This window comes from Pleurodeles waltl, chromosome 4_1 (assembly GCF_031143425.1).
Source record: "Pleurodeles waltl isolate 20211129_DDA chromosome 4_1, aPleWal1.hap1.20221129, whole genome shotgun sequence".
In the NCBI taxonomy this organism is placed as follows: domain Eukaryota; kingdom Metazoa; phylum Chordata; class Amphibia; order Caudata; family Salamandridae; genus Pleurodeles; species Pleurodeles waltl.
The window spans coordinates 611,079,491-611,087,219 of record NC_090442.1 but is presented as its reverse complement, the minus strand read 5'-3'; positions in this window follow the sequence as shown (position 1 = coordinate 611,087,219).

Sequence of the window (7,729 nt, the reverse complement as noted above, 5' to 3'; positions counted from 1 at the left end):
AAAAAATAAAAGTATGGAGTATGACAAATGATTTAAGTATGCATTTATTTAATAAGGTTTAAGCATTGCAATTCAGCTGTACAGTAATGTATACATAGGAATGACCTGTAGTTGGCTGCAGTCAACACATCAGGAGCGATAGTAGGGAACAGATATCTGCAAATATAGATGCCAAAGGGTATAGTGAGTGGCCATAGAAGTGGGAAAATCAGCCTGCCAGTGACAATATCAAACACAAAACTGTCAATTAAATGTGAAGTTACACTGTCTTACCTGTGTGTCATTGGATCTATTGACAAATTATTGCACTTCTGCAGTCCTCATCCTCTTCCTCATCCACTGCCTCCTCATCTTCACTGTCAACAGGGCTCACTGCTGCCACACGGCCATCTCCAGCCTCATCCTCCCGCAGAAAAGGCACCTGGTGACGTAAGGCAAGATTGTGTAACATACAGCATGCCATGATGATCTGGCAGACCTTCCTGGGTGAGTAGTACAGGAATCCACCTGTTAGATGGGGGCAACGAAATCTGGCCTTCAGGAGGCCAAAGGTCCTCCTTATAATTCTTCTTGTTCACCCATGTGCCTCTGCCCTTGTCCTGGGATTCCTCACAGGGGTCAGTAGCCATCAGATGTTGGGGTTACCAGAGTCCCCTGCAAATATCGAGGAACAACTGTTAGCCACACACTCACCCTTAAGGCCCACACCATACCCATACACTAACATATACTCGGTGGGAACCAGGGCTCACCTATTAGCCACACCCTGTGCCTCTGGAGTTGAGCCATCACATATGGGATGCTGCTAATCCTCAGGATAAAGGAATCATGCACAGACCCAAGATATTTTGCATTGACAAGGGAGATGTACTGATCCGCCAGGCACACAATCTGTACATTCATGGAGTGAAAGCTCTTTTGATTTCTGAACACCTGTTCATTTTGCTGGGGGGAACAAATGCAATATGTGTACCATTAGTTGCCCCAATAACGTTGGGGATATGTCCCATTGCATAGAAAACAGTTTTCACTGTGGCCAAATCCTCCACCTGGGGGAAAACGATGTAGCTGCGCATGTGTTTAATCAGGTCAGACAACACTCTGGTCAGCCCTATTGAGAACATTGGCTGAGACATTCCTGCTACCAAGCCCACTGTCACCTGGAAGGAGCCAGTTGCCATAAAATGGAGCACTGATAGCACTTGCACAAGAGGGGGATCCCGCTGGGGTGATGGATAGCAGAGATTAGGTCAGGCTCCAATTGGGCACACAGCTCTGTGACGGTGGCCCTGTCCAGTCTATACGTGAGGATAATCTGTCTGTCCTCCATTGTTGCCAAGTCCACCAGGGGTCTGTACATGGGGTATGTCCCCATCTCCTATTCATCAGCAGCGGTTGCAATCTATGTGGCAAAATTGTGAGCAGCTAGTCAGTGTCTCTTATTTCCAACCACTACACTTCAATGCATGTTGTGATTGTCACAGTATTTTGTTGGAGAGGTCCAAATGGTGCATGTGTGCACTGTGACGCAGTTAGGGGTCATGGCCTGCACCCCCCGCTGAAACGGCGTCCACTGTCCTGTTTGGAGGGACAGGTGGAAATTAGGTAATTCCGCTGACGTGCACCGTTGCGGGAGGCGGTCGAAAACCGCTGTGAAACTTCTCATTGGTTAGCATTGGGCACTAAGGGGTACAGTGGGCAATGGTGATGTACGCCGGCGGTGACGGTATGCAGAGCCGCGGATGCACTGCCATTTTCTATCTGTTCACTCACTTGCTACCTGACCTTCAACAGGAGAAGACCTATACTGCATGTGCTGCTGTGACCTGTGTCTGGAACCGACCATCAATCAATCAATAAATCAATCATAGGATTTATAAAGCACACTACGTACCCGTGAGGGTTTCAAGGCGCTGGGGGGCTGGGGGGAGCATTTGTTACTGGTCGAAGAGCCAGGTCTTGAGGAGTCTTCTGAAGGTGAGTAGGTCTTGAGTCTGTCGCAGGGCGGTGGGGAGGGTGTTCCAGGTTTTGGTGGCGAGGTATGAGAAGGATCTGCCTGCCGGAGGTCTTTCTTCAGATGCGGGGGATGATGGTGAGGGCGAGGTTAGTGGAGCGGAGCTGACGGATGGGGGTGTAGAAGCTGAGTCTGTTGTTTAGGTAGGCTGGTCCGGTGTCGTGGAGCACTTTGTGAGCATGGGTAAGAAGCTTGAAAGTGATCCTATTGTCCACGGGGAGCCAGTGAAGGTTTCTCAGGTGGTGGGAGATGTGGCTGTGGCGGGGTATGTTGAGGATCAGCCGGGCGGAGGCGTTTTGGATGCGTTGGAGGCGTAGTAGGTCTTTTGCTGCGATGCCTGTGTAGAGTGCGTTGCCCTAGTCCAGCCTGCTGCTGACGAGGGCCTGTGTTACTGTCCTTCTTGTTTCTGGCGGGATCCACTTGTAGAGTCTGCGGAGCATGCGGAGTGTGTTGTAGCAGGAGGAGGAGACTACGTTGACCTGTTTAGACAAGGTGAGGGAGGAGTTGAGGATGAAGCCCAGGTTGCGAGCGTGGTCGGACGGTGTCGGTGGGGTTCCTAGTGCAGTGGGCCACCAGGAGTCGTCCCAGGCGGAGGGGGTGGGTCAGAGGATGAGGACCTCCGCCTTGTCCGAGTTCAGTTTCAGACGGATGTTTCTCATCCATTCGGCGATGGATTTCATTCCCTCGTGGAGGTTGGTTTTGGCAGTGCGCGGGTCTTTGGTGAGTGAGAGGATGAGCTGGGTGTCGTCGGCGTAGGTGAGAATGTTGAGGTTGTGTTGTCGGGCCACTTGTGCGAGGGGGGCCATGTAGATGTTGAACAGCGTCGGGAGGAGGGATGAGCCTTGGGGGACGCCACAGATGATGTCGGTGGCTTCAGAGCGGAAGGGGGGGAGGCCGACTCTCTGGGTTCTGCCGGAGGGGAATGAGACGATCCGGTTTCGTGGAGGTGTGATTTCAGGGTGCGGTGGCAGACAGTGTCGAAGGCGGCAGATAGGTCCAGGAGGATGAGGGCTGATGTTTTGCCGTTGTCCATTTGGCATCTGATGTCGTCTGTGGCGGCGAGAAGGGCGGTTTCGGTGCTGTGGTTTCGTCTGAAGCAGGACTGGGAGGGGTCTAGAATGCCATTGTCTTCGAGGTGGCTGGTTAGTTGTGTGTTGACAATTTTTTCAATCACCTTTGCTGGGAAAGGGAGCAGGGAGATGGGTCGGAAGTTCTTGAGGTCGTTGGGGGTCTGCTTTGGGCTTCTTGAGGAGGGCGCGGATTTCAGCGTGTTTCCATTTTTCAGGGAATGTCACTGTTTCGAGGGAGATGTTGATGACCTTCCGTAGTTGGGGGGCGATGGCGGAGTCGGCTTTGTTATATACGTGGTGGGGGCAGGGGTCTGACGGAGATCCTGAGTGGATGGAGTTCATGATCTTGCGTGTCTCTGTGTCGTTCACATTGGCCCAGAAGGTCAGGAGGTTTGCACATGTGGAGTGTTTGGGGGTGGGGTCTGGCGTGGGAGTGGTGTTGAAGCTGTCGTGGATGTCGGTGATCTTCCAGTGGAAGAAGGTGGACAGTGCGTTGCAGAGTTCTTGGGATGGAGGGATGTCGTTGACGTTGGCGCTGGGGTTGGAGAGTTCTTTCACGATGCTGAAGAGCTCTTTGCTGTCGTGTGCATTGTTGTCCAGGCGGTCTTTGAAGTGGGATTGTTTGGCTTGTCTGATGAGTTGGTGGTGCTTGCGGGTGGCGTCCTTGTGGGCTGTGAGGCTGTCAGGTGTGTGTTTGAGGAGCCATTCCTTTTTTAGCTTCCGGGAGTCGCATTTGGAGTTTAGGAGCTCGTCGGTGAACCAGGTGGCTTTTCTTCTGGCTTGGTTGTCGGTGGGTTTTTTGAGTGGCGCGAGGGTGTTGGCGCAGTTGTTGATCCACAGGGTGAGTTTGTGGGTGGCGGTGTCTGGGTCGGTGGAGTCGGGGGGTGGGTTCTGGGCGTGGGCATTGGTAAGCTGGTCTTCCGTAACTTTGGTCCAGCATCGGCGGGGTTGTTGTTGGGAGCGATGGTGCTCGGTATGTTTCTTGTAGGTGAAGTGGATGCAATGGTGGTCGGTCCAGTGGAGTACGGTGGTATGGTTGAAGGTGTCGTGGGAGCTTGAGGAGAAGATGGGATCAAGCGTGTGGCCGGGGATGTGGGTTGGTGTGTTGACGAGTTGTCTGAGGCCGTGGTTGGTGAGGTTGTCGATCAGAGTAGTGGAGTTGGTGTCGTTGTTGTTCTCCAGGTGGATATTTAGGTCCCCAAGGAGGATGGAATCCGTTGAGGTGAGTGCGTGGGTGCTGGTGAGGTCGGCGAGGGATTCGCTGAATGGTGCTCATGGTCCGGGGGGGTCTGTAGATGAGCGTTCCTCTAAGAGTGGTGTTGGGGTCGGAGTCGGCTTTGGTATATACTTGGCGGAGTTGGAGTGACTGGTTGATGGGGTCCTACCCCAGTACCGACTGCTGCATGGGCCTCCAGACCAACAGGCGAGTACACCGTGAGTACGAGGCATGGGGTGTGAATGCATGGAGTGCTGTTTGTGAAGGCCTCATGTAGGGGGTGTGTGGTGGATGGGCCCTGGGCAGTGTGCAGCATGTATGGTGGGCCATGTCTGTGGTAATGGGGATGGGAAGGGGCATGGTGGACCCTGAGTGTAACAGGCAGGACGGTCGGACCAATACCTTTGCCTGTGTCCATTTCCCTGCAGGTCATCGCCCATCAGAAAAAGAGTATATGGCGGTCCATCGCCAAGGACGTGCAGACCCTGGGGGTCTACGGCAGGCGGAGCACCCACTGTCAGAAACGGTGTGAGGACCTGAGACGCTGGGCACGGAAGACAGCAGAGGCCCAGTTGGGGGTGGCCTCCCAACGAGGAAGGGTTGCCTGTCGAACCCAGACCCCCCTGATGGCCTGCATACTGGCGGTGGCCTATCCGGAGCTGGATGGGCGATTCGGGGCATCACAGCAGCCACAAGGGGGTGAGTACAGCGCCCCAATATACAACTTGTGCCTAGTGGGGTGGTATCCGGTGGGGGATGTGGACCTGTGGGTCCTTCTATGCCAAGCCTGACATTGCAGAGTAGGTCCCATGTTGGGCAGGGTTCTGATGTAAAATTCCTCCAAACAAGCGAGTAGGCATCCACTACTAGGCAGGCGGGGGTCTGTCGGTCTCAGGTATGCTGCAATTGGCTTTAGGTGTCCCTATCCATGGCCTGGTGACTAGCATTGTGACTGGTAGTGCATTGCCTAGTGCGTAGGGCTGTTTCCTGTGTGTGTGTATGTGTTGTGTACGCCAACGGTGGTGTTGGTGCCGCCACTGACCAAGTGTATCCTTTGTCTCTTCCCCTCCCTTTTTGTTTTGTCACCCTGTCCTTCTGTGCATTAGCTTCATCTGGCGGAGGAGCAGAGGCACTGGTGACGGAGGGAGCTGCATCCCACAGAACCCAGGATACCGAATCCACTAACCGTAAAGGCATCAGTGGGACGGAGGGCGAGGGGAGCACCTCGGCGAAGACTGGAGGGGACAGTTCTGACACAGATACCTCCTCTGATGGAAGATCCCTGGTGTTTGCCGACACCTCTGTGCCCACCCCAGGTACAGCCGCCACCCACCCTACCAGCACTGCCCTCCCAGCAGCCCCTCAGCGAGTTACCCACGCCCGCTCACCCAGGAGGGTGGGCATCTCCTTCGCCCCAGGCACCTCAGGCTCTGCCCAGTTAGCCCTTCTGCCCTGAGTGAGGAGATTATTGACCTCCTGCGATCCATCTCTGTTGGGAAGTCAACCATGTGAATGCCATCCAGGGGCTGGCAGCCCAGATGCAACAGACCAATGCATTCCTGGAGGGCATTCATACTGGCATGGCGGCCCAACATAGATCAATCCAGGCTCTTCCCTCCTCTCTTCCATGGATATGTCCCACTGTGTCTGTTCCCCCTCCTCCCAAATTACACAAACGCAAGCACTCAGACACCCAACAGCCATCCACCTCACAACAGCATCAGACCCATGCACCTGCACCCAAACACGGCAGAAAGACACCTCTTACAACCACTCCCTCTCCCTCCACTCCCAAACCATCTCCCTCTTCCCACCCCAATGTCCCTAAGAAGCTTTTCTTCACCAACATTGACCTCCTCCCTAGCCCTCCCCCGTCCCTCACATCAAGCCAGGGTGGTCAAAACCCAGGCAAGCACCTCAGCCACCCAGTCCACGGGTACAGTAGTGTCCACAGCTACACCAGGTGGGAAAGGATCCCGGGCACCAGGCAGACACACTGTAAGGATGCCTGCACCAAGTGCTGCAAGGAAGGGCAAGGAGGCACCCCCAGATGCTAAAAGGAAAAGCAATGAGGCACCCTCAGTTGCTAAAAGGAAGGGCAAGAAGGCAGCAAGGAGCTATCCCCATCTGCTGGCAGGAAGGGCAGGGGGCCTGCACCAGCAGGCAAAAAGGACAGGAGGCCTGGTTCTGGGACTCAGTTGGAGGTCCCACCACCAACCATGGTGGTTCAGCCATCTGAGGCTGCAGGGGATGGGCTGGAGCCACCCCCACCACTGCTATCACCTCCACCAGAACCACCACCAGCAGCAGCAGCCCCAGTGGGCAGCTGTCGGAGGCTGCAGGGGATGGGCTGGAGCCTCCTCCCACCACTGCTAGCACCGCCACCAGCACCACTGCCAGAAGCACCGCCACCAGTGCCACCACCAGTACCACCACCAGCAGCAGCAGACCCAATGGGCAGCTGTCCGGGGCTGCAGTTGATGGGCTGGAGCCTCCCCCCACCACTGCTAGCACCGCCACCAGCACCACTGCCAGCAGCAGCAGCCCCAGCGGGCAGCTGTCTGAGACTGCAGGGGATGGGCTGGAGCTTCCCCTCACCACTGCTAGCACCGCCACCAGCACCACTGCCAGCAGCACAGCCACCAGTGCTACCACCAACACCACCGCCAGCAGCAGCAGCCCGGTGGACACTGTGTAGTCCTGTGTTAATGGGCTGTTGTGTGGCCTGGCACCAGCAACTACTGTAGGTCTGACACCCAGGTGAGAGACTGTGACCTTGCACTCCTCAAGATCTGCATCACTGGGCACAATGCCCCCTCCAGAACCAGTGGAGAAGCCATCCACTCACCCCATCCTCCCCAGGATGAAGCTCACTGGGCACAATACCCTCTCCAGAACAAGTGGAGAAGCCATCCACTCACCCCATCCTCCACAGGATGAAGCTCACTGGGCACAATGCCCCCTCCAGAACCAGTGGAGAAGCCATCCACTCACCCCATCCTTCACAGGATGATGTTCACAGGGCACAATGCCCCCTCCAGAACCAATGGGGAAATTACCCACTTGAGAGACTGTGTCCTTGCACTCCCCAGGACCAGGCAGTGGGCAAATCACCCACTTGAGAGACTGTGGTCTTGCACTCCCCAGGACCAGGCAGTGGGCAAATCACCAACTTGAGAGACTGTGGCCTTGCACTCCCCAGGACCAAGCAGTGGGCAAGTCACCCACTTGAGAGACTGTGGCCTTGCACTCCCCAGGACCAAGCAGTGGGCAAATCACCCACTTGAGAGACTGTGGCCTTGCACTCCCCAGGACCGAGCAGTGGGCAAGTCACTCACTTGAGAGACTGTGGCCTTACACTCCCCAGGATCAAGCACAGGGCATGTTGGCCCCTCCAGGACCAGTGGTGTTATACCATCTTCCGGCTGA